Below are 26,434 nucleotides of genomic sequence, written 5' to 3'. Positions count from 1 at the left end.
CCCTGCGTTGTGTCACTCTCCGGGCAGCTTTCCCCCGGCCTGGCGTTAGGCAGCGAAGTGCTTTATAGGGGCTCTAACTCTTCGCTTGGCATCAGGCAGTCCCGTCCCGCGGGAAGGGGGGCCGCCTCGGAGCGCCGCTCCGGCTGCCCCGAGGGCCCCCTTTTCCCCCAAAACGGAGCCCCAAAGCACCTCCGTGCCGCGCACCAGCCGTTGCAGGGGGTCGGTAGGTTGCTTCTCGGGGTTTACGTTGCAAAGGCGAACGCGCGCGTTGGAGGCGCGCGGTGCCCGGGGCAGCCCGGGTTTGCAGCTCGGTCCCCGCGCCCGGGCTGGGCGTCGCGGCTCGCGGCGCTCCCCTTCCTGGAAACCTGCTCGTCCTCCGGCGGCGGGAACTGCGGAACTGCCTCGCAGCAGGTTTCCAGTGAAATGGAGGAGACGGCGCCCACGAGAAGCGAGGGCAGAAGGGGGGTGCGCGATACGGGGAAAGGAGAGGTTTGTGCATCGCTTTGGATGAGTAAAACCAAAGCCGGCGGCAGAGCCCTTGCGCGCAGAGGTTAGGCACGGTTTAGCGCACACTCACGGGCGCACGCGCTTTCGGTTTGCTGGTGCCATCTAGTTTTACGCTACGGTTTGAGCCTGGCCGTGACAAACGGTTTTGGGGCGTTCGGGAGCGTGACATACTTCTTCGTTCCGGATCGTCTTCACCCCCTTCACAGCCTTCCCGAGGTGCTCGTTGCCGTTTCTGAACGCTAGCTTGTACTTGCCGTGTTTTGGGTAACCTCGGTAGCTCGCGTGTTGAGTAACAGGTAGATTTACGAGAATAATAAATGCTGTTTGATCGCTGGTTTCCTCAAAGACTTTTTTTTTTCTCCTTTCCTAGAAGAGCATCCGCCCGCTCTGTTGTTTTCCGCGACTTTCTCTCTCGTTTTCCTCTTCCTGGGAGAAGCCGCGCGCTGCTGAGCGCTGGAGCGTGGTCCGTGCGGAGCCAGGCCGCGGGGCCGAGCCCGCTGCCGCGAGCCCCCGGCCCAGCCCGGGCGCTTTGCAGGGAGGCCAGCGCACTCTATATCATTTTCGCTGCGGCGTTCTTAACCGGTTTTAAGTAGATTATGGCTGGATACGCGTCCCACTGTGCTAGTTTAGTTTCCCATTGACCTCCTTAATCTTGTTGCTGTTTTATTGGCGCGCTGTTTATTAAACAAGCCGGCAGTTTGCAGTTTCGGAAACATTTTTCTATTTAAACAGCAGCGGTATGACGTGTGTTTAGTCTACCTAGAGCTACCTGCAGCAAATGCGTGCCGAACGCACGGCTCTTTGCTGGGGGAGCAGGGCGCGCGAGCCTAGGTGCCGCCCCTCTGCGAGAGCGCGCGGCGGGGAGTCGCCGACCTGTGCTGGTGCTGGTGACCTACAAAGCCGTGAGAAGCTGAACGAGTGGAAAAAAAACCCACACCTAAAAAAAGCTCCCCTCAAACCCCAGGCCATTTCCATCGCCCGCTTACTCAGAAGGTCGGAAAGAGAAGAAATGAGCTGCCGAGGCTGGGCACCGCGGCGGGCGGGTGCGGGGACCGCGATGCCGTGGGTGGGATGCCCCGGGATGCTGGAGGATGCCCCGGGATGCTGGAGGATGCTCTGGGAAGCCCCGGGATGCTGGAGGATGCTGGAGGATGCCCCGGGATGCTGGAGGATGCCCCGGGATGCTGGAGGATGCTCTGGGATGCCCCGGGATGCTGGAGGATGCCCCGGGATGCTGCCCGGACCGTGCGGGTGCAGCGGCCGCGGGCAACGGGCGCCTGCCCGGCGCTGGGACAGGCACCTGCGGAGCGAGCTCGGGTTGGCCGGGAGCAGAGGAAACCTGCTCGGCAGCTTCGCCCCCCTCGGTGCCTGCCTGCCACCCGCCCAAAGGCGATTTCGCCTTTCCGTCACGGAGGCAAAGTTCTGGCCCTGCGGGGTCTAAAAAGGGTTTTCCCCATCGCCTCAGGCAGGACTGGTTCTTAATTTTAAATCACTTCCATGGCAGCTCTCTTAAAGGTAGGGTGCACTTCATGCACGAAGCTACGAGCATCGACTATCGCTTGGTTAGTTTGCATTTGCACTTGGGTCCTTGGTACCGCGCTGCTCGCGAAGGGCGGCTCGGCCGCAGCAGCGGCGCTGCTGGAGGTGCTTCCGCGTCCTTCCCGGCACGGCTTGGCCCCGCGGCCGGCGGGGCAGCGCGCTCTGCCCTTTGTCACCTTCCCTCGTTCCTTTCTGCGTGCATTATTTATAGTAAATCGTATTAGAAAGGAGTGTTAAAGAGGAAGTGTGATTCATCCTGCTTGAAACCATCGATGACATAAATAAAAGCAGAGTGCTTACTACGTGTTTTTTATTACGGTGTTTAGGGACGGGTCGCACTAATTTGGGAGCGTACAGACTACGCCTGCGAGTGCTGCGAGTCGAAGAAATTCGGTTTAACCACAGCGCGGATTATACGTTAAAAGGGGGGGAAAAGGGGAGCCTTAGCGCTTCTGCTGGCACAGGGTCTGGGGTCGGGCAGTACCGATTCAGCGTGCGTTCCTGATTTACCCCTTTGTGCTTTTTTTCGGTCGGTTTGTTTCTTGGTTTTGTTTTTTTAATAGCATCGTGGTGCTTATCTGCATCGCACGCTCTGGGAGCGCCCACGCCGCGCCGGCCGCCCTCGGCCCTGACCGCAGCCCCGCTCCTCTCCCCGGCGGGGCCCTCGCGCGCCCGCCCGCCCCGCTTGCGGCCCCCGCCTCTCCCTGCCCTCGGCCAAAACCGTGCTTTTGCCGGAAAATCCCAACCTGGAGCCCGGATTTCCCCGTGCAAAGCCGCCCCGCTGCCCTCCCCGCGAGCGTGCACCGCACACGCGGGCAGCGTCGGGGCCGGGCGCCGGCGCTTGCGGGGGGGTCTGGCTTTAAGGATGCAGAGGCCGTCGCGCGTATTGATTTTTGGCTTATCTGACCCGTAGCCAGCGGCTGCTCCTCTCTCAGCGTCTACCCAGACGTAACTTAAAGCAGCCGAGAAATGTATATGGTGCTTTGCCTCGCGTTAATTAGGGCCGGCAAATGCATTATTTAGGGGGCGAGAGCTGCTGCAGGGGTGCGGGCGCGCGGGGGCTCTTCCCCCCCCCGGCCTTCGCTGGGGGCTCGGCGCTACCTGCCCGCGCAGCCGAGGGGAAGCGGCAAGTCGCTGACCTGCAGCGGGCGATGGAAACTTTCTTCCTGCCGACGTTAAAAAAAGCCTGCGCTGGGGCCGGGCGCCCCGTCGGTTGGCCGTGCCCCGCCGTCGGTTGCTGACGCTTCCCCGGCGCGCGGGGGCCGCGTGGGGTTTGCGCCGCCGCCGCCGCTTTCCGCGTGTTTTGGGTTTTTTCCCTGCCGCTACCCCAGTGCCACGCAGGCTGCAGCGGGGAACCGCTGCGATGAATTCGGGTTGCAGCTGGCGTCTCCTCGCCCTCCGCGTGAATCTGCCCTTGGAGCGGGCGTTTTGGGCCGTGCTGCGGGTATGTTTACAAAACACCCGCGTTGCACCGGTCCCCCCGCCCGAATGCAGACGTTGGAGCGGGGAAGCGGCGTTCGGACGAGTTTTGGTGAAACGCCGCGTCCCGGAGCCGGGCGCGCGGAAGCTGCTGCCCGCAGCCCCTTTCGCAGCCCTCGTTTCAAACGCCGCCTTTGGCTGCTGCGGTTTGTCGGAGGCAGAGGCCTTCCTGAGCACGGGCCTTTCTTCTTCTGCTTCTTTTTTTTTCCCCTTTCCTTTTAGACGTGGTGAGGGACTGTTTATTTTGAACAAAGTATGTGTCCTCCCGCTAATTGCCTTCAGTTTTAAAGGTTTGCTCTCCTGGCCTCGGTGCGGAACAATAAACCCTTCGCCCGGCTGCTCTGTAAATGTTAAGCAGCTCGGCTCAGCTCAGCTTTTCGCCGTTGTGGCCGGCTTCCTTGCAGGCAGCATCCCCGCGCGCTCCGGGGAGATTGCTCTCCGTGTGCTTGGCGTAGGGCGATGGTTATCCGTGTGTGTGTGCACGGGGCTCCCTGGGCAAATCGAGGGTCGTGCCACGCCGCGCTTGGCTCTGCTGGAAATCCCGAAGGTGCTGTTTTGGGGGAAACTCCCTGCTTGTGCTTGGCTTGCTTTGCTGAGCTGCGCGCCCGCCTCCCGGAGCTGCCTGGGGGGCTGTCGCCTTCTCCCGCTCGGGTGCGGCGCGGGCAGATGCGTCCTTGCGAAGCCGCCCGTCCTGCGCCTTGACGGCTCGCCGGGCTTTTGCTTCTTTGCGCGCGCTGCTCAGCTCCTGCTCCGCTGCCCGGGCGCCGTGCTTCCCGGCGGTGAGGTTTTGCACTGCGATCAACTAACGAGCTGATTCGCTTCCCGGTTTTTAATAACTACATTTTCCCTTCAGCACGAGCAAAGAAAAATGTCTTTTCCTAGTAGCAGAGCACTCAGAAGTCATCAAAGGCGTGAATTTAGCGTCATGCCGCACAAATGTGTGGATTGCCGCACTTTTTGTTGCTTAGGCTGGAGCTGCTGAATCGTGGAAGCGCGGTAATGGGAAACGTTTGCATCCCCGAGTTTGAAAGAAGCCATGTATTTTTAATGCGGCTTGAGCTGCTGCCGCCGCGGCGTGGGGTTTCGTTCCTCCCGCGAAGACGCCGAGTTGCCGTGCGGGTGCCTGCCGGGGCCGCGGCTCCGGTAGCTCACGCCGCGGGATGCCGGTGCCCGCGCTGCCCCTCGCGCTGCCGCGGGATGCCGGTACCCGCGCTGCCCCTCGCGCACGGCATCTCCCCGCGGGCGACCTCGCCGCGGCTGGGGCAGGGCTGGAAGGCGACCGCGTTTCGTGTGTTTTATCCTATATATTACGTAGTTGAGTTAACTTAATTCAGCGGCGCTGAGGCCGTCTCCCCGGCCCTGTGCTGCGGACGCTGCTCCGAGATGTCGCGCCCGTCGGTGGAGCAATCGCGGGGAAAAACGCTATCTGGAAACCGAGGTATTCCCTCATTGAAGACTTCGTTTTTCTTAGGAGCCTGAACGAGGGGTGAGATTTGACGCGTCTGCCTTTGCACAGAGATGCGATTGCCCTGCTCGTTGTTTCCTTTGGCTCTGCTTGCACAGAGGTTGGACGGTCTCGGAAGGATCCGCGGGCAAAGCCAGCGATAGGAAGCTAGATGCAAACCCGCGTGCAATTATTTTCAGCGCAGCGCCGAGGAGAGCGCAAAAAAGACGTGCTGGGGCATAGAGAGGGCGCAGGGAATAATTTTCACGTAACAAATTATTGTTCTTGCAAGAGCAGATTTGAAATCTATTTAACTTTTCAAAGTCCCATACGCTTTTAAATGTTTCAAGTGTATCCTCACTGATAGGTTACCTTTTCTTTCCCTGTAGGCTATAATTAGTGTCCTTTTACCCAGAATTGGCTTAGAATTGGATTTGAAGAAGATAAGAATCAAATTACCAGTATTTATCTTGTAAATTCCAAAAGATCTACTTAAAGGCACTGCATAAAAAGGATTTTTTAGAAGTTTATGCTGTGAAAACGCAAACTCCTAGTAGGAGCAGCCGAAGGATTCGCCAACGTCAGTTCTGCGAGCTGCGCTGGGAGGAGCGTGCCGTCGCCCCGCGCGTCGGCGGGGAGGCCGCGGCCGCCGTGCAGCAGCACCGTCGCTGCCGTCGAGGGGCCGTCCGCGCGTTTGGGCTGGCTTGCTGCTGAAAGGGCCGCTTGCGTGCGGCAGCTCCTGCGGGCAGTTGTATTTCCAAGTAGTTAAAAGAGACTGTCTGAAGATGCAGTCCTCCAACGCCGCTGAAGTAGGTGCTACCTCGGTTTTGAGCGACCGATGCTGCTCGGAGACTGGCAGCGGAGCCGGGGGTCCCCTCGCAGAGGGGCCGTAGCCCTCCCAGGGCCCGCGACAAGGTCACGCTGGACGTAGCTCAGCCTCTTGAGGCGGCTGCTCCCGCCGCGGCCCCGCTCCGCTGCAACACGGCCGCTCTGCCGTCCAAGCGGTGCGCTGGGTTCGCCGCACCGCAAAGCCCCGCCGGAGCAAAGGGCAGCGGTGTCCGAGCGCCTCGGGGCCGGCGCTGGCGGAGGCTCGAGAAGTAGATGGAGGTAATTTCGGTGGGCTCTGTTTTGACAGCAGCCCAGCATCTGAATTTCAGCTGAGGAGCCGGAGAAGCCAGGCAGCGGAGACTATATTTTCATAGCGTAAACAGTTGCAGAAGAAGATTAATAGCATCCGCGTAAACAGTTTATTGCGGCGGAGAGGGGCTTTTTAATAGTTTGAAAATACTAATGACTGCTAGAAGCAACAAATGGAGTCTCTCCCCGCGTATTTGCCGGCGACACAGTGCGGCGAGCCATCCATATGCATGCAACCTTCCCGTCGATTCTACAGTAAATATTTCAGGCATCCTCAGCCGAGCTCTCCCTTCTTGCAGTAAATTACATATTAAAGTAGCCTGGTAACTGAGCACTGGTTGCTGCGCGATAAGGTCCGGGAAATCAATATGTTTGCCATGTGCCTGCTTGTTTATGACACCTGCCTGCAGAACGCCCGAGCAAGGCCGCGCTCGGGGCGGGGAGCGGCGGGGGCATCGCCCAGCCCGAGGGCTGCCCCCGCCGCGCGGCGGCGAAGACGTGGCTTGCGGGGTCTCTGTGCAAGTGTTGACCTCCTAGGAGATGCGGGCAGAGATAATAGCAATTATGAACAGATTACGGTGCCTCTAATCAATAGTGAACTTTACCTCCTTCCCAAAACCGAAGGTCGGGTTTTTATGGCGAGGCGGTGAGATAACTGCTGCTCGTTTTCACGCCGTCGCTGGCCGGGGAATCTCTCTCTCCGTGGGGAATCTGGGTGCCGAGCCCACGCGCACCCCCAGAGACCCGTGTGCGCGTACCCGTTCCGCTGTACCCTTGATCTATGGGATGCATATGATTAGCCTGGGACAGCACCGCCCTCGCGGAGCACCGGGATGAGGGGAACCGGTCTTGAAGCGTGCGACCATTATTTTGCAGTAGGGAAAAATGGAGGCTTTGGTTAGTCGTTGCTCACTGCAACGCTGACGTTGCAGAAGGAAAGCTTTCCGCCACCTCTTCTTCTGAATGCGGTTGCTGTCTTTTACTTTACAGAGCAAGCGGTTGTCCTCTATAGATGGAGGCAGATTCTTCAGCAAACTCGTCAGTGCAATAGGGATCAAAAATCCTGAAAAGCAGAATTCCTGGCTGCCGGCCGTTCCTTACTGTGCTCCCTTTTGGATATAACGTTTGGCAAAAAAGAAAAGTTGGAAACATCTCTCCCTTCCCTCCAAGTTTGCTTTCTAGCCATGCTCGAGAGCGACTCAGGCGTCGCCTTGCAGCTGCGTGGGAGGTCAGGCCCTTCCTTATGGAGACACGGTTCCCTCCGTGTAACCGGTTGGAAATTGAATCTTTTTCCTTCCCTCGCAGCCCTTCCTTTCCTTTCAGAAGCTGGAGTCGTGCCAGCGTTTACGAAGACCAAGCATTTGGGTATACTGTCAGACTGAAGTATTGGCAAACAATTTCTGTGTATGGAAATGTCTCGCCTATCATTTATTACGGGGAAATTATACTTGATATATGTCTCTTTTCCCCCCCTCCACTTGTCCAAGAAAAGAATCTGCAAATTCACTTTTAAACAGTCATAAATGCAGTCGCAGTGAATCCGCCTCATTGCTGTGGGTGGTTAAAGGAGCCGTGCGAGATTGCATGTGTTGCGTCGCCCGTTAGACTCCCGAGTTGTAAAATAATACATGCAAAGCTGCGCCGAAAGGGTTTCGGGCTATAAAAGCAGCGGGATGAAAGGTGCGGCGCTGCCGGGGGGCAGAGGACCGCCGCGGCGGGGGACCTGCCGCCGGGGCACCAGCGCGGGAACCGCAGGGCCGCCGGGTCTCGGGTGCGGGACTTGGGTGTCCTGCCACCCAGAGGGCCCAAAACATGGCTTTTTCCCCCCTTTTTTCCCCAAAGTTAGTTTCCTTTCACCTTGGCCCCGTCGAGCACGTGGGAGCCGGCTCCGGCCCCTCGGTGTGGGGGCTTTGCTCGATGCCCCCGAGCAGCCTCTAGCTCCTGCTCCGTAATCCCGGCGCTGCAAAGCTCTGCCTCTTCCTCGCTCCCCGTGTTTGTTTGCCAAACGCCGCCCGAGCGAGGGGTTTTGTTATGTTAAATCTCGTAGGTAAACTTAGAAGGAAGACAAATACTGCTCAAACTGTCACCCGGGGTGCCATAAACACCACATTTGGACAGTGGCACCATTGAGACGCTCGTGTTCCTGAGAAGTTAATACAAAGGGAATGAGGTAGCGCGCAACTATGAAAAGGCAGTTTCTCTTCGTTTAGCTTTTAATTGCTTTCTTTCACTTTTTATGTATAAAAGATTGTCCATTTAATTAACTCAAGAATGCAATTTCAAAAACACTAATGCTTTACACATGATGGCTTTTAAAATAAAAGTAGCATTCTAATATCGCGTAATGCCTTCTGCGTGTCTGCGTTAACCTTTTGCGGCAGAGGTTTATTTTGGGCGGGATGATCCCCCCCGCGTCAGCCCCTTGGGGGAGGAAGGTCTCGAGCGGCAGTCTGGGCGATCGCGGGCTGTCGATGCTCAGCGCAGCTCCTTGGGGTCTTGGCCGGGTGCGAGCGTGCCTTGCACCGGCGGTAGGTGAGTCGTCTGGTTCTGTGTCTTTCGCCCAACGTCACCTTTTCATCCCCGCCGGCCCCAGCGGCTCTGGCACGGCCACGAAAGCCCGCGGCGAGGAAGAGGAGGGAGAAGGGAAAAGCGCGGCGAGGAAGAGGAGGGAGAAGGGAAAAGCGCGGCTCGGTCGCCGGTTTCGCTCTGCGGAGTCAGCGCTTCCGACCCGGCGCGCGGCGGAAAATCGGGCGCGGGGAGCCTCGCACGCGAGGGCTGCGTCGCCGGCAACCGCCCGGTCCCGGCTCGCCGGTGCCCGCGGGCAGGGGAGGAGCCCGGGAGCGGGATGCGCTGCTTCACGAGGGCCCCGTTTCCCCGCCGGGGTGGTTAAAGTGCTGCCCCTGAGCTGGCGCTGGTGCCTGAAGCCCTCTCCCTCCGGAGGCGTCTTCTTGGCGCGGACGCTCTACGCGGAAGGCCTCTCCAAGGGTACCCGCGTCCGTCGCATTCGAGATTTACGTGACTTTTTCTTTTCCCTTTTTCCTTCCTGAACTATTCAGGTTTCTCTTTTCGTCACCTGGGTTTCTCGCGCAAGGGGGAATCTCCAAGAAGCCGAGCTGGCTGCTGCCCCCATCCATCCCGAGGACCCCCCGGGCCTCGCTGGAGCTGCTTGCTCCTAGGGAAGCCCGTCCTGCGGAACTGACAGAGCCGAGTCCTTTGGGTTTCCCTGGATGCTGGGGGGGTCGTGGCGCTGCGGAGCACCCGCCCTCCCTCCCCTTGGGGTGAACACGCGCCTCTTCCCCCAAACGGCAGCAGCGGAGCTGGCGGGAGCAGAGTCCCTTGTGGGAGCTCGGAGGCAAGTTGCTGGTTTGTTTTTCAAGCCTGGGTGCGTGCACACACACACACACGCACTCACACACACACACACACTCTTTTTTCCTGTAGCTTAGAAACCTCTTTGTGGCAGAAGGCTGGGAGGGTTTGAATGCCACATGCAAGCGTAGGAGGCTGACTGAGACCATACGGCTTTATCATTCATTAATTCCTGCGCTCATTCATCCCGCTATTTAAACTTCTCTGTAAAGACGGTGGCTACAGATGGTCTTTTGGTGCGCGCTTTAGCTCGGCGCCCTCGGCCCCGACAAAGGGGTGCGGAGGGAGCAGCAGAGTGTACAAAATATTTCCAGCCATTAGAAAGCGGGTTCTCATTCACCGGCAGCTCCCGCTCGCAGGGCGCGTTCGCACGAAAGCAGCGTAACTTGCAAAGTGTGACGCTTCCCAAACTCAGCCTTGATTAATAGGCAAGCGTCGGCGGTGGTTTTGTTGCTCGTAACTGCGCTTTAGGGACTTAAGAAGTTGCATTTTTTAGCTGTATACTCGCCTTTACTGTGTGTCGCATAACATAAAACTTTCTACTTTCTCTACTGGCGAAACCAGCCTTTTATTTTACAGAAGGCAAGCAGGATCGCTTTTTTGTGTTCTTTTTCTGCTGGCTCCCTCCTTTACGGTTTGATCCAGCAGCATTCTTTAAATCTGCCTGTTGCATTTTCCGCCTTTTCCAGCAGTTTCTGCAACTCCTGTCCCTGTCGTTGCTTTGGGAACCGTCGCTGCCGTGCAGCGTCTCGACGCGGCGCTGGCTGGGCGTTTCCGTAAGAAGTTTTGCAGGTTGTGGGAACGCTGGGAAGGTTCTGCCCGGCGCTGGGGGCTTGCTGTCCCTAGAGATGCGCTGCGCGGGCGATGGGTCGGCGGGTACCCGGCTTCGCTCGCAGCCCTCCGCCGGCTCGAGCTTGGCAGGGTCTTCCCAGCGCTAAATCGATGCTGCGGGCGGGGGGGTAAAAGCAAATGAGCCCACCAGCAAAATACTTCCAGTACGTTTGATGCTGCTGGGTGAAAAGTTGCGACTAAAAGTTTTCTTCAGGAAAAACTGGATTCTGTGATCTCGTTTTTACACATGCTGTGCTTAAATATTAACACCAATTGAGCAAATTGCCTTTTAACTGCCTTTATTTGCTTTCATTAACAGTATAATTTAAAAGCTCCAGAATTTGCATGGAACCTGTTGTGCATGTTGGGGAGGGGGCTGAAACTATTCATAAATTAATTAATTGTGAGAACCTCTTTTAGGAAGCTCACAAAACGCAAGGACAGTCCAGGGGTGGTTGGGCTTTTCTGGTTTGGTTAAGCACGCTGCGTACTTTAGGGTCTGTGTGTGCGCAATAACTTGGCTCAGTCTTGATGTATTTATTTATTTTCAAACGAAATACATTTTAAGCTGAGTAAAAGTAATTATACTGTAGTTTGCAGAGAGCTGAAGGCAGCGCCCTAGGTATTAATGCACCAGGGTTAAGATTAATGCCAGGCTGCGTAATTGAGGAGGCTCCTTTATTTAAAAAAACCTATATAGATATATATTTTTTTTCTTTTCTCTGTCCTCTTTCGCTGTCCCCATCCCTCCGGCCTCTGCTGAGCGGCCCTGGCACGAGCTGCTAACCGCAGTGTTCTTCCAGCGAGTAACGTTTAAGTGCATTGTTCTTTCATGAGATTACTCCAAGTATGTTAAAAGTTTCCAGAGTGATTTCACCGAATCGCTTGCTTCCTTCTGTACAGATGTTTCTGCGGTTTTGGAGCTGGGGCCAAATCAAACATTATGAATGAGATGCAGAGACCACCATGTGCCACGCAACGTTGAGAACTCCTCTGGGAGCTGGTTTATACAAGCTATTTTGACACCTCCTGATTCGATAGTCTTTCCCGAAAAGTATGTTTTACTTAGGAAAGTTTCGCTATCGGATGGACTTTCTAATGGACTTAAGCCAAGGCCGAGCTTTTCCATTCATTCCAGCTGTCAGTCTCCCGCCCCAACAATGCTCCTTTCTCCCCTGCTCCGCATGCACATCTCTTGGTTTTTCTCTTAGCGGTAGTGAAAATATTTTCAGAAATCGTGCTTATGAAATGCTGATAATAAGCATTTTGTTTCCCCACTTTGGGAACTTGCTCGGGGAACCGGGAGGTTTATGGCTACAAGTCCTGCACAAGCGGCCGCAGTATAAGTGCTCATTGTTTTCCGAAACAGGCCTTTCCCGTAATTTTATATTCCTGGCGATCCTGACTTTTTGCGATCTGTGGAGCGTTCGCCAGCTGTTTCTACCTGCGAGGGCCCGCGCTGTTTAAAGGGGAGAGCAGAGAGCGGAGCGCAGGGGGGCATGGATTTCTCTGCACGGGTGGTTTTTTTAATGCTTCTGGCTGTGAAAATGTTGGAATACATTTTTTCTAGCTTGTGTTTTTTGCAGGGGGGAACAGCTGATACCGCCTTAAAAAAAAAAAAAGAAAGAAAACGGCCTCTGCAGGAGGGGTGAAGGTTACTGAGCTGGTGGGGGGCTGCGTCCAGGGCTTTCCCCACCCTCCTGCTTTCCTCCTGCTTTCCTCCTGCTTTCCTCCTGCTTTCCTCCTGCTTTCCTCCTGCTTTCCTCCTCCTGGGCAGGAGATGTGCCTTTACGCTCCTTCTTTCCCTCTTTCCCCCCCTTTTTTTAAAAAAAGTATGGTGCAAAGTAACAGGAAAGACAAAATTAATTCTTTCAGAGGAAAAACCAACTGTAGCTGAGAGGTCTTTTGGGGGAATCCGTGCGGCTCTCGGTATCTTGAGCCTGTCTGAAGGGATCTATCTTTGGGGGCTGGCTGAGGAAGGGCCGTGTAGCAGCCGAGTATTAAGGCTTCATTAATCAAAGACACTTCCACTGCCCCTTTACAGAAACACAACTGCTTTGGCTGTCCTTTGCTGACAGCTTGCTAATTCATCTTCCCGGGCAAGACGGGCGGGGGAACCTGCTGATATCTCCTTGCCTTGCAAAAACTTCAGCAGTTGCCCGTTTTCAGTGCTCCGTGGCTGAGCGGAGGGACGGGCTTTAGCCCCTGCACCAGCAAAAACGCCGCACTCCTCTAAATAAATACACGTACGCTTGGGCCTCTTTGCAGAAGTAGTTTTCCCTGGTTCCTGGCCTTTATTCCCAGGGTGAGAAGGTGGAAATCGGAGCTCTGCACTAACGCGTATGTGAAGACGTGTCGTGACGAGGCGGTTTGGCTGCGGAGCGTCTGGTGCAGCGTGCCCGCGCCAAGGGTACGTGAGCACCACTTATGAGTAATAAATTGCTTTCAGGCGCGTTAGTCCCCACGCGCAACTTGTCCGCTGCCCTGTTTGCGTGGGAAGCGTCTCCCGGCTTTGGATGGCCCTCAGCCCTGAGCCCGGACCACGGTACGCCCAGAAAAAAACACTGTTTTGGAGTCGCTAATAATAAGAGAGTGTTTTCATCAAAGCGCTTTATTCATATATGTGCTGACATCTGGAGAGCAGAGATAGATGTTTTCCTTAAGACCGTGTTTCCAGCCCATGAGCTCTTCCCTTGCTGTTAATTAATCCTTTGTAGTTTAGTGACTGATGAAATCATGACTCTATGAAATTTTAATCCTTGCGCTGTATAGACACAACTGACATTATCAGAGGACCCCAGGTGTGTTCTTGAAATTAGTTTGTTGAATCTATTGCATTTTTGATTACCTTATAAGAATCCTCGGGGTCTGGGCCGTTCGTTTGGGAGAGCACGTTTGCTCCCGATTCCCGCGCGTGTACGGTTGCCGTTTTGCGGGGGGGGGGGGAGCGGGGGTAGGAGATGACTGTAAGCGGGGCGTAAGGCATGGGGGTCGGGCGGGAGGACGTCGAGGTCCTTGCGATGGGATGGGCGGCTGGGACACGCGCGTCTCCCCGGCGCGGCAGGGCTTCTGGTGGGCACGAGCCACCCGAAGGGGCCTCCGCCACTCCGTGGGGACCGTCCCGAGCGTCTCCCCAGCTCTCGGCGCCACGCTGCCTCGGCGCGGGACCCGTCCCAGCCGGTCCCCGGCCAGGTCCTTGCGGTCCCGAAGACCGTACCCAGATTGAAAGGCAGGGCACCAAATCCGGAGCTGCCAGCGGTGGGCAGAGCTCCGCCGACCTGTCGCTTGGGTGTCCTGGCCCCTTGGGCGCCTCGGGAGCTGCTGCGCGCGCTATGCAAGCAGAGGGAAAGGTCCCGCTTATGATTAACTGCTCTGAAGATGAGAAGCTGTAGCCCAACCGTTGCCTTCCGCCTGTTGAAGGGGGCCAGCCACGCGGTTAGGAGCTTTGGGGCCTTGGCGCTGGGAGCCCTGGACGCGCCAGGCTGTCCCCTCAAAGGCTGACGAGTACGTGGGCTCCGCGCCCGGGCGTCCCGGGCTCGCTGGGCCGGCGGCGGAGGAAGGCAGACTCGCGGGAGCGCGGGCGCTGCAGCCGCGAGCGAGGGGAGTAGTTAGGTGTGCCGGGAGACGGCGGCGCGCGGAGGTCCCGCCGGTCCTCTGCTGCGGGCCCTGCTGCTCGCGCGAAGCAGAGAGCGGGGCCCGCGTCGCAACGCCTCGGGTGCAGGACTCGCGGCGTCGCTCCATCGGCCTCGCTTCCCGATTTCCCTGCCTTCCCACCGCTTACGGTTAAGACTACTAAAAGGACAAACGCAGCGCTTTGCGATGTGCGGAATGTGTTAATGCTCCAATGGGATACGCGCTGCTAGGGAAACCAGATGATGAATATATTTTTAAACTTGGACTCCGTGAACCGCTTATTATTTCTGAATTAGGAATCAAAACATATGAATAATCGCTTCATTGCTGCAGCAGATGTATTCTGCTTTAAGGTCACTTTGCTTTTTTGTTTAAATTTCGTATTTTTAAAAATAAGTTCCTCTAGTTCTCTCTCTGACACCCCTGACATCCCTGTCATGTTTGCTCAACTTACTAGTCAAAACAAGTGCTATGCCAAGCGCAGCCCTGCAGGGTCAATGTAACCCATGAAAGCAAACACGGTTCTTTTATTTTTCAATACGTCAGTGTCACCAGATGCCCAGAGAGTGTGGATGGTGATTTTGGACTGCCGACTTAGTGCTGGTTTTTCTAAGCAGGGCCGTATGCATCCGCATACGTTAACCCGGCGGTGCTTGCACTTTGGGCTGCCGATGAAGCGCGTTAGCAGCTCAGCATCCCTGAAACGGCCGTTTCCGTGGCCCAGGGGTTTTAGCGGGGAAGGTCTTGGCGAGGCGCGGTGCTCCGCGGAGAGCTGCCCGCGCCGCTGCCGTCGCGCCGCCGTGCGAAACTCGCGGCGGGGGCCGTGGCGTTGGGTTTTCAAGGTGAATACTGTGACGTGCCCGGCACAGCCGACACCAGCGTGGGAAAGTACTGAGAGCTAAAACGGGCCCCATCTCGGATTTCAGACTCCTTTAGCGGTCTTTTTTTTAAAAAGTGGGGATTTTTTGCTGTGGTCTCAAGTAGCTGCCGTGCAAGGGGCTAAGATGGAGGCGCAGTCGGTATTTCCTGGAAGAACAGGAGCACAGGTGCTTTGAGCGGTCATTTTAGCTTGCGGAGCCTCTAGTGAAGCCGGTGTCAGGCAATCATTGCACCCCAAATGCCCTGTGGAAGGTTTTCAGAGCTACCACCGCAGACTCGCCTGGCTCTTGCGTCTGCCGCAGTGTGCGTGAACCCAGCGGCCCTTCTCCACCCATCCCTTCTTCCCTTTTTGCGCCTTTTATCGGTTTTGGGGCAGGTGAGCTCTCCAGGGCAGGAGCTGTCCCCTATGGCACGTGCACAGCAGTCAGCGCGGCGGTATGTTGTATTTATGGCTGGAGTGCCGATGGCCCGGAAAGAGCCCCCGCGCCCTGTTTCGGCTGGGGGAGACGAGAAGAGACGAGCTGCGGAGAGGAAGAGTTGCTGCGAGTGTTGTGGGAAATCCCAACGAGGGTTTCTTGCGTTTTCCATCTTTGGAGGAGGCCGGGCGCGAGCGCTGGCCCTGCCGAAACGGGCACCAGACGCACGCAGAGCCGGCGCGGCAGAGGGGAGCCCCCGGCAAAAGCAGCTCTTCCCCCCCCGCCCCAAATCCTCAAAGTGCTAAAAATTCTCATTTCAAGGCAAGCGAGCAATAATGAATATTGAACAAAGAAAGTTGATCTGAATCCAGGGCATTTGAGTAAATTTTTTAAAAAACCCCTCTCTCCAGCCCTGTGTGCTCTTGGCAGCTTCCCTTCCTCCCCGGCGAGCGGGGCGGCGGTCCCGCGAACGTGCCCTCCTGCTCTTGTGCATCGCGGGGGAAGGTGCTGCCGTGCACACTATCCCTGGACATACCGTGAATTTGAAGGGCTGCATCCCTTTTACAGGGTTTATCAACGCTGTTTTATGTGCAGGGTCCAGAAGGAGATTTAGAAGCGTCCTTTTGACTTTTTCTTTTCTTTTCTTTCTTTTTTTTTTTTGGTAAGGTGAGGCGAAATAGGAGGGATCCTTTTCTCAACTCTTTAAAAAAAGGGGGGGGGGGTGTTGGCATGTTGACGATGTCATGTCACAGCAGCCGTTTTAAGCCGCAGTTATAATTTAGTTCATGACAAATGCAAATATCATACAGCCAAAGAATGTTAGCGCTCTCTATTGATGGCTGTTTCCCCTTTTTTCCAAAAATCAGAAGTAGTAAAATCTTCATTTCCTGCTTTTGTGAGGTTTTTTTTTCGCTTTTCTCAGTAGCAGTCTCAGTTTGAGGGCATTTTCTTTTGAAATTTATTAATTAACCAAGCAAAGGTTGGGGGGGGGGGGCAGCTGGTACCTTCCGAGCTGGCGCCGCGGGCCGGCAGGGCCGGCAGAGCCGGGATGCTCGCGGTCGGCTCGAGAGGGCTCCGGTTTGGGGTCGCTGCGTGCGGTAAACAACCGCGTATGTGCATGGGGGGGATGTCCCTCTCCCAGATGCAGCCACGGGGCTCTTATCTGCGGTGCACGCGCTCGCTCCCTCCTTATCGGCAGCTGGAAACAGCTGCTTGCTGCTGCCCTCGTGCTCCGCGCTCGGCGCGGTCTGGGGCCGGCGCTCCCGGGCCCCGTCCCTCCCCGCCGCCGATGCTGCGCGTTGCAACGGGCTTGGCAAGCCGCACCGGTGCCGCGCTTCCCCTGTGCCGTGACTGCCGCGTCCCCAGGCTCCCTCCTCCTCCCTGCTCCCGATTTCATTCGCTTTTCTATTTGCGGCCAATATATAATGTGCTTTTTGCAGGCGGTTTTCTATCCGGTGACCTTGGGTTTCCACCAGATCTGCACTGTAAATGAAATGTGGCATCGCCGCGTGTATCTTGATAAAATATATCAGGGGATGAATTGATTTTCATATTGATTTAGCGAGGCGGGAGAGGCGAGGGTGAAAATCAAGCGTCCCTTAACGACAGGCGGGAAGATGGCTCGGCACCGGCGCTCGCCGGGGAGGCCGGGAGCGTCCGCGGAGCCGGCGCGGTGCCCGCCCGGGCGCCTCTCCGCGCCGCGCTCGCGGCTCCCGAAGCTCGGGCCGCTTGAGCAGGGCAGGTGGTCGCTGCGGGCGCCCGGGCGGGGGGACGCGGCGTGCAGCCCCCGGGCGCAGCCGGCACCTTGCTCCGCTGCTGCTGCCCGTCTCGTGACCCACGGAGATACCGTCTGTGCTCCTGGCTCGCAGCACGCGGCGCGAAGGAATGCGGTGCGCAGCCGTTCCCGCCGACCCCGTTCGAGTCGGCGATGCTTCCCTTCCTTTTTCTTTTGCAAATTGTTTAGCCCGGTTTCATTTCAGACGCTAAGCCGCAGCGACCCTGTTTCGTCCACTTCTGTTTTATGTCTGCGCATTGTATGTGCCGAGAAGGGGACGTATCTGCCTGCAGTTGTGTATCTGATGGAGCAACGTATTTATAGCCCGACATAAATAAAATCAGAAGGCTCCTATAAAACTCTGTTATTACTGCAGTACAAAGTTAGAAATGCTTGAGGTTTCTGCTGCTTGGCTCTCACACACTGCAATGAATATTTTATAGGAAAGGAAATACTTAGCGTCTGAATCTTTTTATAGTGCTGCTACTTATAAGGGTGGTAACCTTCCAGATCACACGCAAAATTGTAATACTTCCCCTGCTTTTTTCAGCCTCGGGAGCGAGACTTGCAGCGCGGCGCTCGCCGCCTCCCCGGCCGTGTCCCCGCGGCCGGATCCGCTGCACCGCGGCTCCAAGGACGTCCCCGCGAGCCCCGCGGCTGCTGCTCTGCCCCAGGGCGTAGCCGTGCGCCGTGCCCTGGCTGGTGCTCCGGAGAAAAGGAAAAAACGGCTTTAGTCTGGCGAAAGCCGTTTTGCCCACCAAGACGACCCTCGTGAGCACCAGCCCCTGAGCTGGGCGGTGCTTTGTCTCCGCGGTTTTACAGCTTTTACCTCCCTTTCGCTCCAAACGCGATGCTTCAGTGACGGCAAAGCATCGAGCACCGCGTCCCCGGTGCCGGTGCCTCCGTCCTGTCATCACCGTGAAATCGTGTCCTCCGAGCGCTTGCGTCACCTCCGAGGGGTCTCCGGAACCCGGGCGAAATAGTGGTTTCGTTTACTTTGCAGTATTTCGGTGGGAAAATACATACAAGCGATGACATTCGGTGCTGCTCTAGGTGTGGCCCTAGGATTCATGACTGTTGCACGGCCAAAGCATAAGGGGATACAAGTGAAAATGTGGAGTTCAGAAGGACAGATTTCTCTTTGCTGTTCCCAGGCCAGTGCAGGACTCCTAATGTTGCATTAATGCGTATTTTTGTCTTGCTTTTACTTCATTCGGACGCTGAGATTCTGCTTCTGTGATGCCTGCCTCGTGATTTCCCCCTCGTGTTTTAGCCGGCTGCCAGAACGGGCTGGGGGAGGCTCGGGGCAGCGGTTCGCCCGCCCCCGCGGGCTGCTGGGCTCGGTCTCCCAGCCCCGGGTCGCGCTGCAGCGTTTCCACCCGGGAAGCGCATCCTGGGCCCGCTTTGCTGCCTTGCCCTTCCTCCCTTTCCCGGCGAGCAAAGAGGGAAAACCAACTGCTCGTGTGCCAGGGAACGCGTGCGAATCGTCCTCCTGATTCAGAGCGTGATTGAAGCAACTCAGAAAGATTGCTGTGTGTGTGTGTGGGGGGGGGGGACGTGGGTGTGCGTGCAAGTGGCTTTAAAACAGGCAGTAACATAAGGCGTAACCTATGGACTGCGTAACCTCTGCCTAAGCCTATCCCGCGCCATGGCCTGCCCTTCCTCCCGGGGTCCGGCGCGGGTGAGGGTCGGGGCCGGTGCTCGGATCAGCCGCGCTCGCCCGGAGCCGGGGCAGCCCGTTTCGGCAGCGCTGAGCTCGCAGGGCGTTTTCTTCCCACCGCCGCCTACGAGCTGGGTCGGCAGGCCGAATCCTCGGCAGCTGCGATGCCTCAGCGGCGGTGCGAGTGCTTGCTGCCCCAGAGCCCATCGACAGTCGTCGGGGCTGCGGTGCCCGGGGGGCTTCCTGGCACGAGGCACAGGCTCCCAAATCTCCTGGACGCCGGGAGTTTCCCTTGCGGTGCTGAAGGAAACCAGACAGCACGACTGCCTTGATTGCTTTGGTCTGTGCTTGGCTTCTCAGCTGAACTGAATTTCCCCGTTACTCTCTCAGAAATATATGGATCCGAGGGTGTCTGTCTGCTCCTGTCTTCCTTTTCTAAAATAAGAGAGCGAGCGAGCAGCTCTTTTAAGCCAAATATTGGGTTGCATTTTTAAGACCTTGGGATCTTTCCCTTGAGGACTCGGGGCAAGATTTCCGAAGCCTATCTCGTTTAAATTACAAACGCCTCTCGCCGCGGGGCTGGAGGGAGCATCTTCCCGGGCCCGCTCTGTCCCCCTGACCCCGGAGGGAACCGCCGGCAATCGCGCTTGGTTTGGGGGGTTTTGCATGCTTTTTTTTGCTTCCCTGTCTTGGGAGCAGGGTTCGGGTTTGGTCGGTGTGTTTCTGTCAGGTGTCGGGCAAATCGTCGCCGTTCCCGTGGGATGCGGCCGCAGCCGCGGCGGGGAGCTGCCCGCTCCCGGAGCGCTGCCCTTGCCGCCTCGGCAGGGACGTCGTCCTCGCCCAGCAATATTGCGCGCGGTCGCAAGCCGCAGCTGCTTTTGTGCTTGCCACGGGCATTGCACGGGATGGCCCTAACTGGGGCTGTGAATTTGAGTTGCCCCGTTGCAGTGAAGAGACTTTGCTGTTTACTTTAGGGGACTCGCGGAAGACGGGATATTGAAATATTCCGAATACCAGAGAAGTGGAATTGCCGCAACGTGGGGAAGAAAAGGCTCTGCCTCTGCTTTTCACGCTCCGCTGCGAACGGGGGGGGCAGGTTTTGCCCTGTTCTGCTGCGGCTGCCGTTTACCTCTGGTTTTCTTGACGAGAAGGATGTCGTGTGATTAAGGTCTTTGAATTTTTGAATTTAATTCTCTTGTTAATTTGCGTGTTCCCTCTTATTCCTCCCTTCATCTTGCACTTCAGTCGTAGCCCTTCGGTAGACCCACTTCTGCCTTAAAAATAGGGAAATACGCCGAGGTAGGGCTCCTCTTTTAACGTTTTCTTCTGCAAAAGTTTCAGAAAGTTTTGGTGCTCTTTTGTTTTCCCCCACGTGCGGTTGGGCTCGAGCGAAGACTGAGGCTGAGCACCGGCGCGCAGTGCTTCGCTGCAAGGCGCTACGCCGGCACGCGGCACGCGGTGCTCTCGTCGGAGGTCCTCCAGACACCGAAGAACGAGAGGTGACTCAGTGCTGCTGGATCCTCACGTGCCTTGCAGGATAAATTGCCGCGTGTCAAATCAGTCTTAGCCAGAGATTTTTGAAGGTACCAACGGCGTTTAAATGCTTAACCTGCGGTGGAAGCGGGCAATTTGCTGTGCCTCTGAAAACCTTTCTCCTTTGCTGTAGCAATCCTCGAGGTGCACTAGTTTTTCTGAAATAGCGGTCCTGCGTTTTGGGACGGCATGGAACAGCTTTCCTGTGCGCTTTGTGCTGGGATTGCTTGGTTGCGCTATAAAAAGCGGTCCTTGTTTTGGTCAAAGAGAACCATAGGTAAAGGTGACTTTGCTGCTGGGGTAGATCCACGTCGCACCCCGAGAAACCGGCTCTTCGGGCAGGCCCCCGTTGGCTCTGTTTGGGTCGCTGTGCTTTGCCTCCGTACCTGGGACGGCAGCAGGATGGCTGGCCAGACGCGGAGGCTCATGGCACGAGGCTGCTGTCTGCTGGGACACCCGGAGCTTCAGATCTTGAGTCTTCGTTGTGCCGTTCCGACAACAAAAAGCAGGTCTCCCGCCGTTAGTTTGGTGGGCTGCTGTCGGCAGCTAGAAACCCCTTGAGCGCGGTTGCGTCAGCCGTACCGTCTCCAACGGCCAGCACGGTTAGCGCAGTCGGAGCGGGATGGTCTCTTGTGGATGGCAACCTGTAGCATCCCTATGGCTTTTCAACCAGTTGCGTGACCGGTCCGTGGAAGCGCGCGGTGGGATGTGCCGGTGCTGCTCCGCCCTGCAGCCCGGGATGCCCGTGGCGCGGCACGGCTCGGGGCGCAGCCCCTGCGGGGGCTCTCGAGGGGGGTCGCGGCGGTTATTGCGAGACGTTATCGTCGCCGCTGACCTTTCCAGGGGCTGCGAGCAAGGAAAACGATGCAGCTTTCATTTTAGAGGGACGTTGTCAAGGTTGCCAGAGCAATAAATTCAGCCGGCCGAGCCGGACAGGAGTTGTGCTTTTTAAGGCCTTTGTGTTGTTGGGAGCGAGCAGCTTGGAGGGAAGGAAAGGCAAAGGCATAAAAGCAGGACCGCTGCTCCCAGGTCACGCTTGCCTGTTTCTCCCGACCGCGGCTCTTTGGGGCCCGCGGCGCTGGCACGAGAGGCCCTTCAGCCCTGGGGCTGGGGCGATGCAAAAGGAGGATTTCGGCCCCTTGGGCGTCTGCATTGCGCTGCTTTTCCCCACGGAGTCTTGCACGAAAGGCTGGCGACGAGCACGGTGGCCAACCCCAGGCGTAAAGCCTCGGCCGCCGGCGAATCCTGCGATGCCGGAACGGGTACGTGGCCGCCGGCAGCAGGGCAGAGGCGAGGTGTCCTGGCGTGCTCCGCGCACGGGTGCCTGCGTGCGTGGCTGCGTTTCGGAGGTGCACGTGGAGCGGGCCGCGGCATCGGCAGCGTGCACCGAGCGCTGCGCCTCGTTCGCGGCTGCGTCGCAGGGTTTTATCGGGGGTTTGGCTGTCGTCGTTGGAGTTAAGTAGTTCAACAGGTATTTAGCGGCACTCGGCTGCGTTAGAGCCGTCGCGTGCCAAAAAGGTTTTTCTTTTTTCCTTTTCTCCCTTTCCGCCTTTCCCCGGTAGCCGCGCGTCCTGCCAAGTCTGCGCGCGAGCCTCGAGATGACAAAGCACCCTTTAGTTAATTGCACAACGGATCGCCTAGAGTTAAAAGTTCTGATTTATATGACTCTAGCTCTAACTGCTCAATAACACAGGCCTGTAATCTACTTTCATTTCAAACAGAACTGTGATTTATGGGGCAGCACGCCGCTTTAGCTCAGAAATGAGGTGTTCAACATATGCTCTGTTGACATAAATTTGGAATTTATCGCTCTTGTCAAAACTGCCTGTTGGACAAAGGTGCGTATTAAGGCAATAAATGGCTCAGAATAGTTTTCTGTCAAATTTCCTAACCATTGTATTCAGTCTATTTGAGGGAAAAACATATACTTAAAAGTAATCAAATGTCCCGCGCGCGTACGCCCGGCTCTGCCGGGGAGAGGGGGGGGGTCTCACGCCAAGCCGGGCCGCGCCGGGGGGCCGGGGCCTGAAGGCTGGGCAGCCAAAAGGCTCCTGGGGGGCCCTGGGGGGGAGGCCAATACTCGGGCTTTGGTTCTGAGCATCGGGCTGGAGCAGCAGAGCCTAGTTTTTCCTTTGCTGCTCCAATTTGGACAACATCGCCGAGAAACGCTGTGTTTTCAGGTGCTTAACCCCCCCGCCTTTTTAAAGGCACAACTTTAGCAAAACTGCAGAAACGCATATTGATCTTTTCCCTCCGATCTTAACAGCCCGGGCGGCTGTAATACCTTGCTTACATGTGCCAGGGGTTTGTGCCGTTTTGCAACACCTCCTTAATCCGGCGAGCATAAATAGAACATTTCAATCATATTTTGCTACCGGGCAGCCGGCAGATAAAGCGCTTTAAGACCTGGTTGAAAGAGACTGCGTAAGATTGCGAACGATAAGATCGTCCTGCAAGCAGGCGCCGAATGGAAAACTTTTGTTCCTGGTGGAAATTTGTTGATGGAGATATTGAAAATAAATTACTCGGCGAGAACTGGAGCGTTTTAAAACAATAAGCGGGTTATGTAACTACCGGCAACCGCAGCGCCCGGACCCGATGGCCGAGGGGGGTGCCCGGAGCCGTGGCACCCCGAAGATTAATGGGCGCTTTTGTGGCTTCCGACGCCGCGGCCCGCTTCCCCCCTTTGCCGGGGAGGGCGGAGGAGGACGGCTTATCTGCAAGCCCCTCTCGCGGGCGCCGCTGGCATCAGATGCTGCTGCCTGTCTTGTAGGTGCGCGGCCGAGAATAAATGACTGCGCTTGAGAAGATAGCGTAAATTTGACCCGCGCTTGGCCTGACTTACCGGTATCGCTAATGAAACCGCAGCGATTCGGTGGCTGTGTTCACAGGGTCGTGCAATGCAGAGAAACCTGCCTTTTTTTTTTTTCCGGTTACGCTCCTCTCCCCCCCGAGCTGTGCCCCGGCTGTGGGAGACGCTTTGCGCGTCGCCGTGCCCCTCCAGAAAGCAAGGCGCGAGCGTTTTTGCTGGCTGGCAACCGAGACGCGCTTGGGGTTTCTCTCGCGTTTGCGTTGGAGATAAGCGGGTCTCTCGCGGTGCGCAACAGAAAACGCGTCCCCGGCGCCGGGGCTGCCGCGGCAGGTGGGCGCTGAGCGGGGCGAGGGAGCCCGGCTCGTTGGCCGGGCTGGGAAGCCAGCAGCTCACGGATGAGTCCTGGACTTCGCGGTCGGTTCAGCGTGGTGTTCGGGGCCTTGTGTGTCGGTTCTGAAGCTGGGGAAGCCTTTGTGCTGTTTAACTCCTAAAACCTCAGAAGTGAACCCCAGGAGAGTGCAGTACGTTCCTAAAGGTTCGGTGCCGCGTGCCGCTCCCTCCAGGACCGTCTGCTCTTGGAGGGCATCGCCTGCCCGCTCCCTTGGGGAAGCACGGTTGGTCCGAAGGCGGCTGCTTTAGCCGAGCTCCTGGGTGACCCTCATCCCAGCAAGGAGCGGTGGCAGCTCTTCTGAACGACGGCACTTTTTAGCAGAGCTCACCTCTGCGGAGCGTAATTGGTCTTCACTCGCAGAAAAGCATCCGGAGAGAGAGAATCAACGGGAAAAAACGGCCATTATTTCCTGAAATAAAACGCCTGAATGCAGTCAGTGTAATTATAGATAATATTTTATTTTGAGACGTTAAAAGTGCGTGCTACTCTCGAGATTGCTTTGGACAGAAACGTTCTAAACCCAAGTCATATGTTTCTTAAGACTCGCTCTAAAAAAATGCAAGTTTTGCTTGAACTAATTAACCAATTACATTTTAATTCACTGAATACATTCTGGTTTGAGAGAGGCGAGCGCCGTCGCTTTGGCAGAGGAGATGCTCCGTTCCTCTTAACAAAGTGGTTTAACCCTCGCTTGAAGTGCAGACCTCAGCTCAGCCTTAGCTGTGCAACCGTGACAGGCATGTCCGTAATTAAAAATGCAAAGTTGGAAGATTGTCACTTATTTAGCTGCCTTCTTGGCAGTAGGCATCTGTCAGGAGGCTTGTGTTTTATTTATTTTTGCAAGGCAGATAAATCCGTTGGATTCTAAACCTTCTTGGCCTGAATTCGTGCATGACTCTTAATCCTCTGCTACGACACAGTGAATTCAGGACAAGCTCGATTAATAACTACATTATACAGCAAAGCGAAGAGTTGAAGAAACTTGCTCTTTTCCTTTTTCTCGCCCTTTTTTTCTTGTTCGCGAGCGTGTGCTCGGCGAGGAGCGTCGCGGCGCTTCCTTCCGCAGCGCGGCACGGCGAGGGCTGGGCTCAGCGCCCGCGGAAGGCTTCCCTGCGAGGCCGGGCGCGGGCCGACGGCCCGGCACGGTACCCGGAGGTCGCGGCCGTGACGTCCGCGACGGTAAATGACTTTTTACGGAGCGCATCGCACTGCTGCGCTGCCTTGAAACAAACTGTGCGCAGGCGGTTTTCTTTCATGGCGCAAGCTCGGGAAGAACTTTTCGGTCTCTGACTCGAGCGTTTAGCCACGTGATTTCAATGATCTCGCTGCGAGCTGAATTAACAGGGTTGTCCTAATTCGGTATGAAAGAGGCCTCGCTAAGAGTGCGCTTCCTTTTGGTGGTCTCAACCTGCCGAGCACCTGTAGCGTTGGCAAATGTTTGCGTGCAGTCGTTTTGCGTTGAGAAGTGCAGAGGAATTTCATCTCTGTACGAGCGAAATGACTGACGCTTGCAAGCAAATCCGGGAACGGCAAACGCCTTTCCCGGCCTTTTACAAACACCTTTGCCCGTGGATGAAACCCCTATAGTCGCCTCCCATTTCAGATCGCTTGGGACACGGGTACCTGCTCAGCGTGATGCGTTCGTGTGTGATCGCGAGGCAGCCGGGCTGTCGGCCGTGCTCTGCCTTTCCCTGGAAATGCCAGGGGCCGGGCCGGGCCGGGCCTCCCGACTCTGCTGCTCTTTCCCGGGCGCCGGGGCTGGTGTGTTGGAGGTGGCACCGCTGGGCAGGCCTTGGCGTCGCGGGCTGCAGAAAGAGCAGCTGGGTGCTTTATGCACCAGGCAAATGGCACTGAGGTGAGATGACACCGAGCCGTGCCCTCACCCGTGCCGGCGGCTGCCCGGGGAGCTCGGCGCTCCGGCGGGACTGCCCCGGGGTGGCTGCTGTCCCCCGCAGCCTCGCTCCGGCCCCGCGCAACACCCTTTCTGCCTTGTCTTTGGCAACCGTGCAATAACAATAAACTTGCCTTATTGCAAAGTGGTGATAAATGGTGGATTTGATCAGAGGTTGGCACGTAGATATTTGCCGTATTACTTCTCAAACGCATACAAATAGTTCTCTGTTTACAGCATCTGATTTTGAAACCCTGCACATGCTTCAGCTGTCACAGAGCCTTCGCTGCCATCAGCATGAAGAGATCCCATTAAACGAGGTGTGTCTCCTCAGCAAAAGCTAGCAAACTTGGCTGGAAGCGCTTGTTGTTTGGGTGTTTATTTCTTTGAAATGCTTGTGTCGATTGCAAAGCTTAGTTGCTTTGCGGAAACAGTCTGTTTATCAACATCTGACGTTATGAAATAATCAAAGCACGGAGCATCCATCCGGGGCATTTGCTGTTCCGTCTGACGCTTCCCCATCGCGTCGGAGCGGCGATGCACCGCGTCCCCGCGGCGTCGGCAGGCGGGTGGTTTGCAGGGCTGCGGCTCCGTCCCGCCCGGGCCATGCCGGTCCGTGCGGCTCCGGGCTTCGCGTCTTTGCCCGCCGCGCTGCGGTCCGTGCGGCTCCGGGCTTCGCGTCTTTGCCCGCCGCGCTGCGGTCCGTGCGGCTCCGGGCTTCGCGTCTTTGCCCGCCGCGTTGACCGCGGCCTGCGTCGCGGCGACATAGCTCCGGGATTTTAATGACAGTGCTTGGAGCGTGATTGATTTTGTTTGTTTGTTTGTCGGCGTCTGGCATGGGCGATGCTGCTGCCCGGGTCTGTGCAAACACTGCCTGTTAAATGTTATTGCGTTTGATAGAGAGCTCCGGTTTGCTGCGGGTTGTTTGCTACCCAAAGGAGGAGGATAAACACCTTCACAGGACCGGGAGAGAAACCCCGCGGGTCCCGTTGCCCGCCATTCCCGGGGTCGGGTGGGAGAGAAGGGGGATGCCGGGGTACCGGCAGTGCCCGTCAGTGGCCGATGAACGGAACGGGCCGGTTCCCGTCCGCGCGTCTTTCGTGGCCATAGAGCGAAGAGCTCTCTCCTTCCACAGATTG

The 26,434-nt window shown here is 56.8% G+C and overlaps 1 protein-coding gene across 3 annotated transcripts in view; it reads left to right on the top strand.

The window, feature by feature from the left end:
- Window positions 1–26,434, top strand: part of ZBTB16 (zinc finger and BTB domain containing 16) — a 72,841-nt gene that overhangs the window by 4,879 nt on the left and 41,528 nt on the right. The window lies entirely within an intron of this gene.

The sequence above is a fragment of the Dromaius novaehollandiae genome, chromosome 21 (assembly GCF_036370855.1).
Source record: "Dromaius novaehollandiae isolate bDroNov1 chromosome 21, bDroNov1.hap1, whole genome shotgun sequence".
Classification (NCBI taxonomy): domain Eukaryota; kingdom Metazoa; phylum Chordata; class Aves; order Casuariiformes; family Dromaiidae; genus Dromaius; species Dromaius novaehollandiae.
Note: the sequence above shows the minus strand (reverse complement) of the source record. Positions and strands in the feature narration are given on the sequence as shown.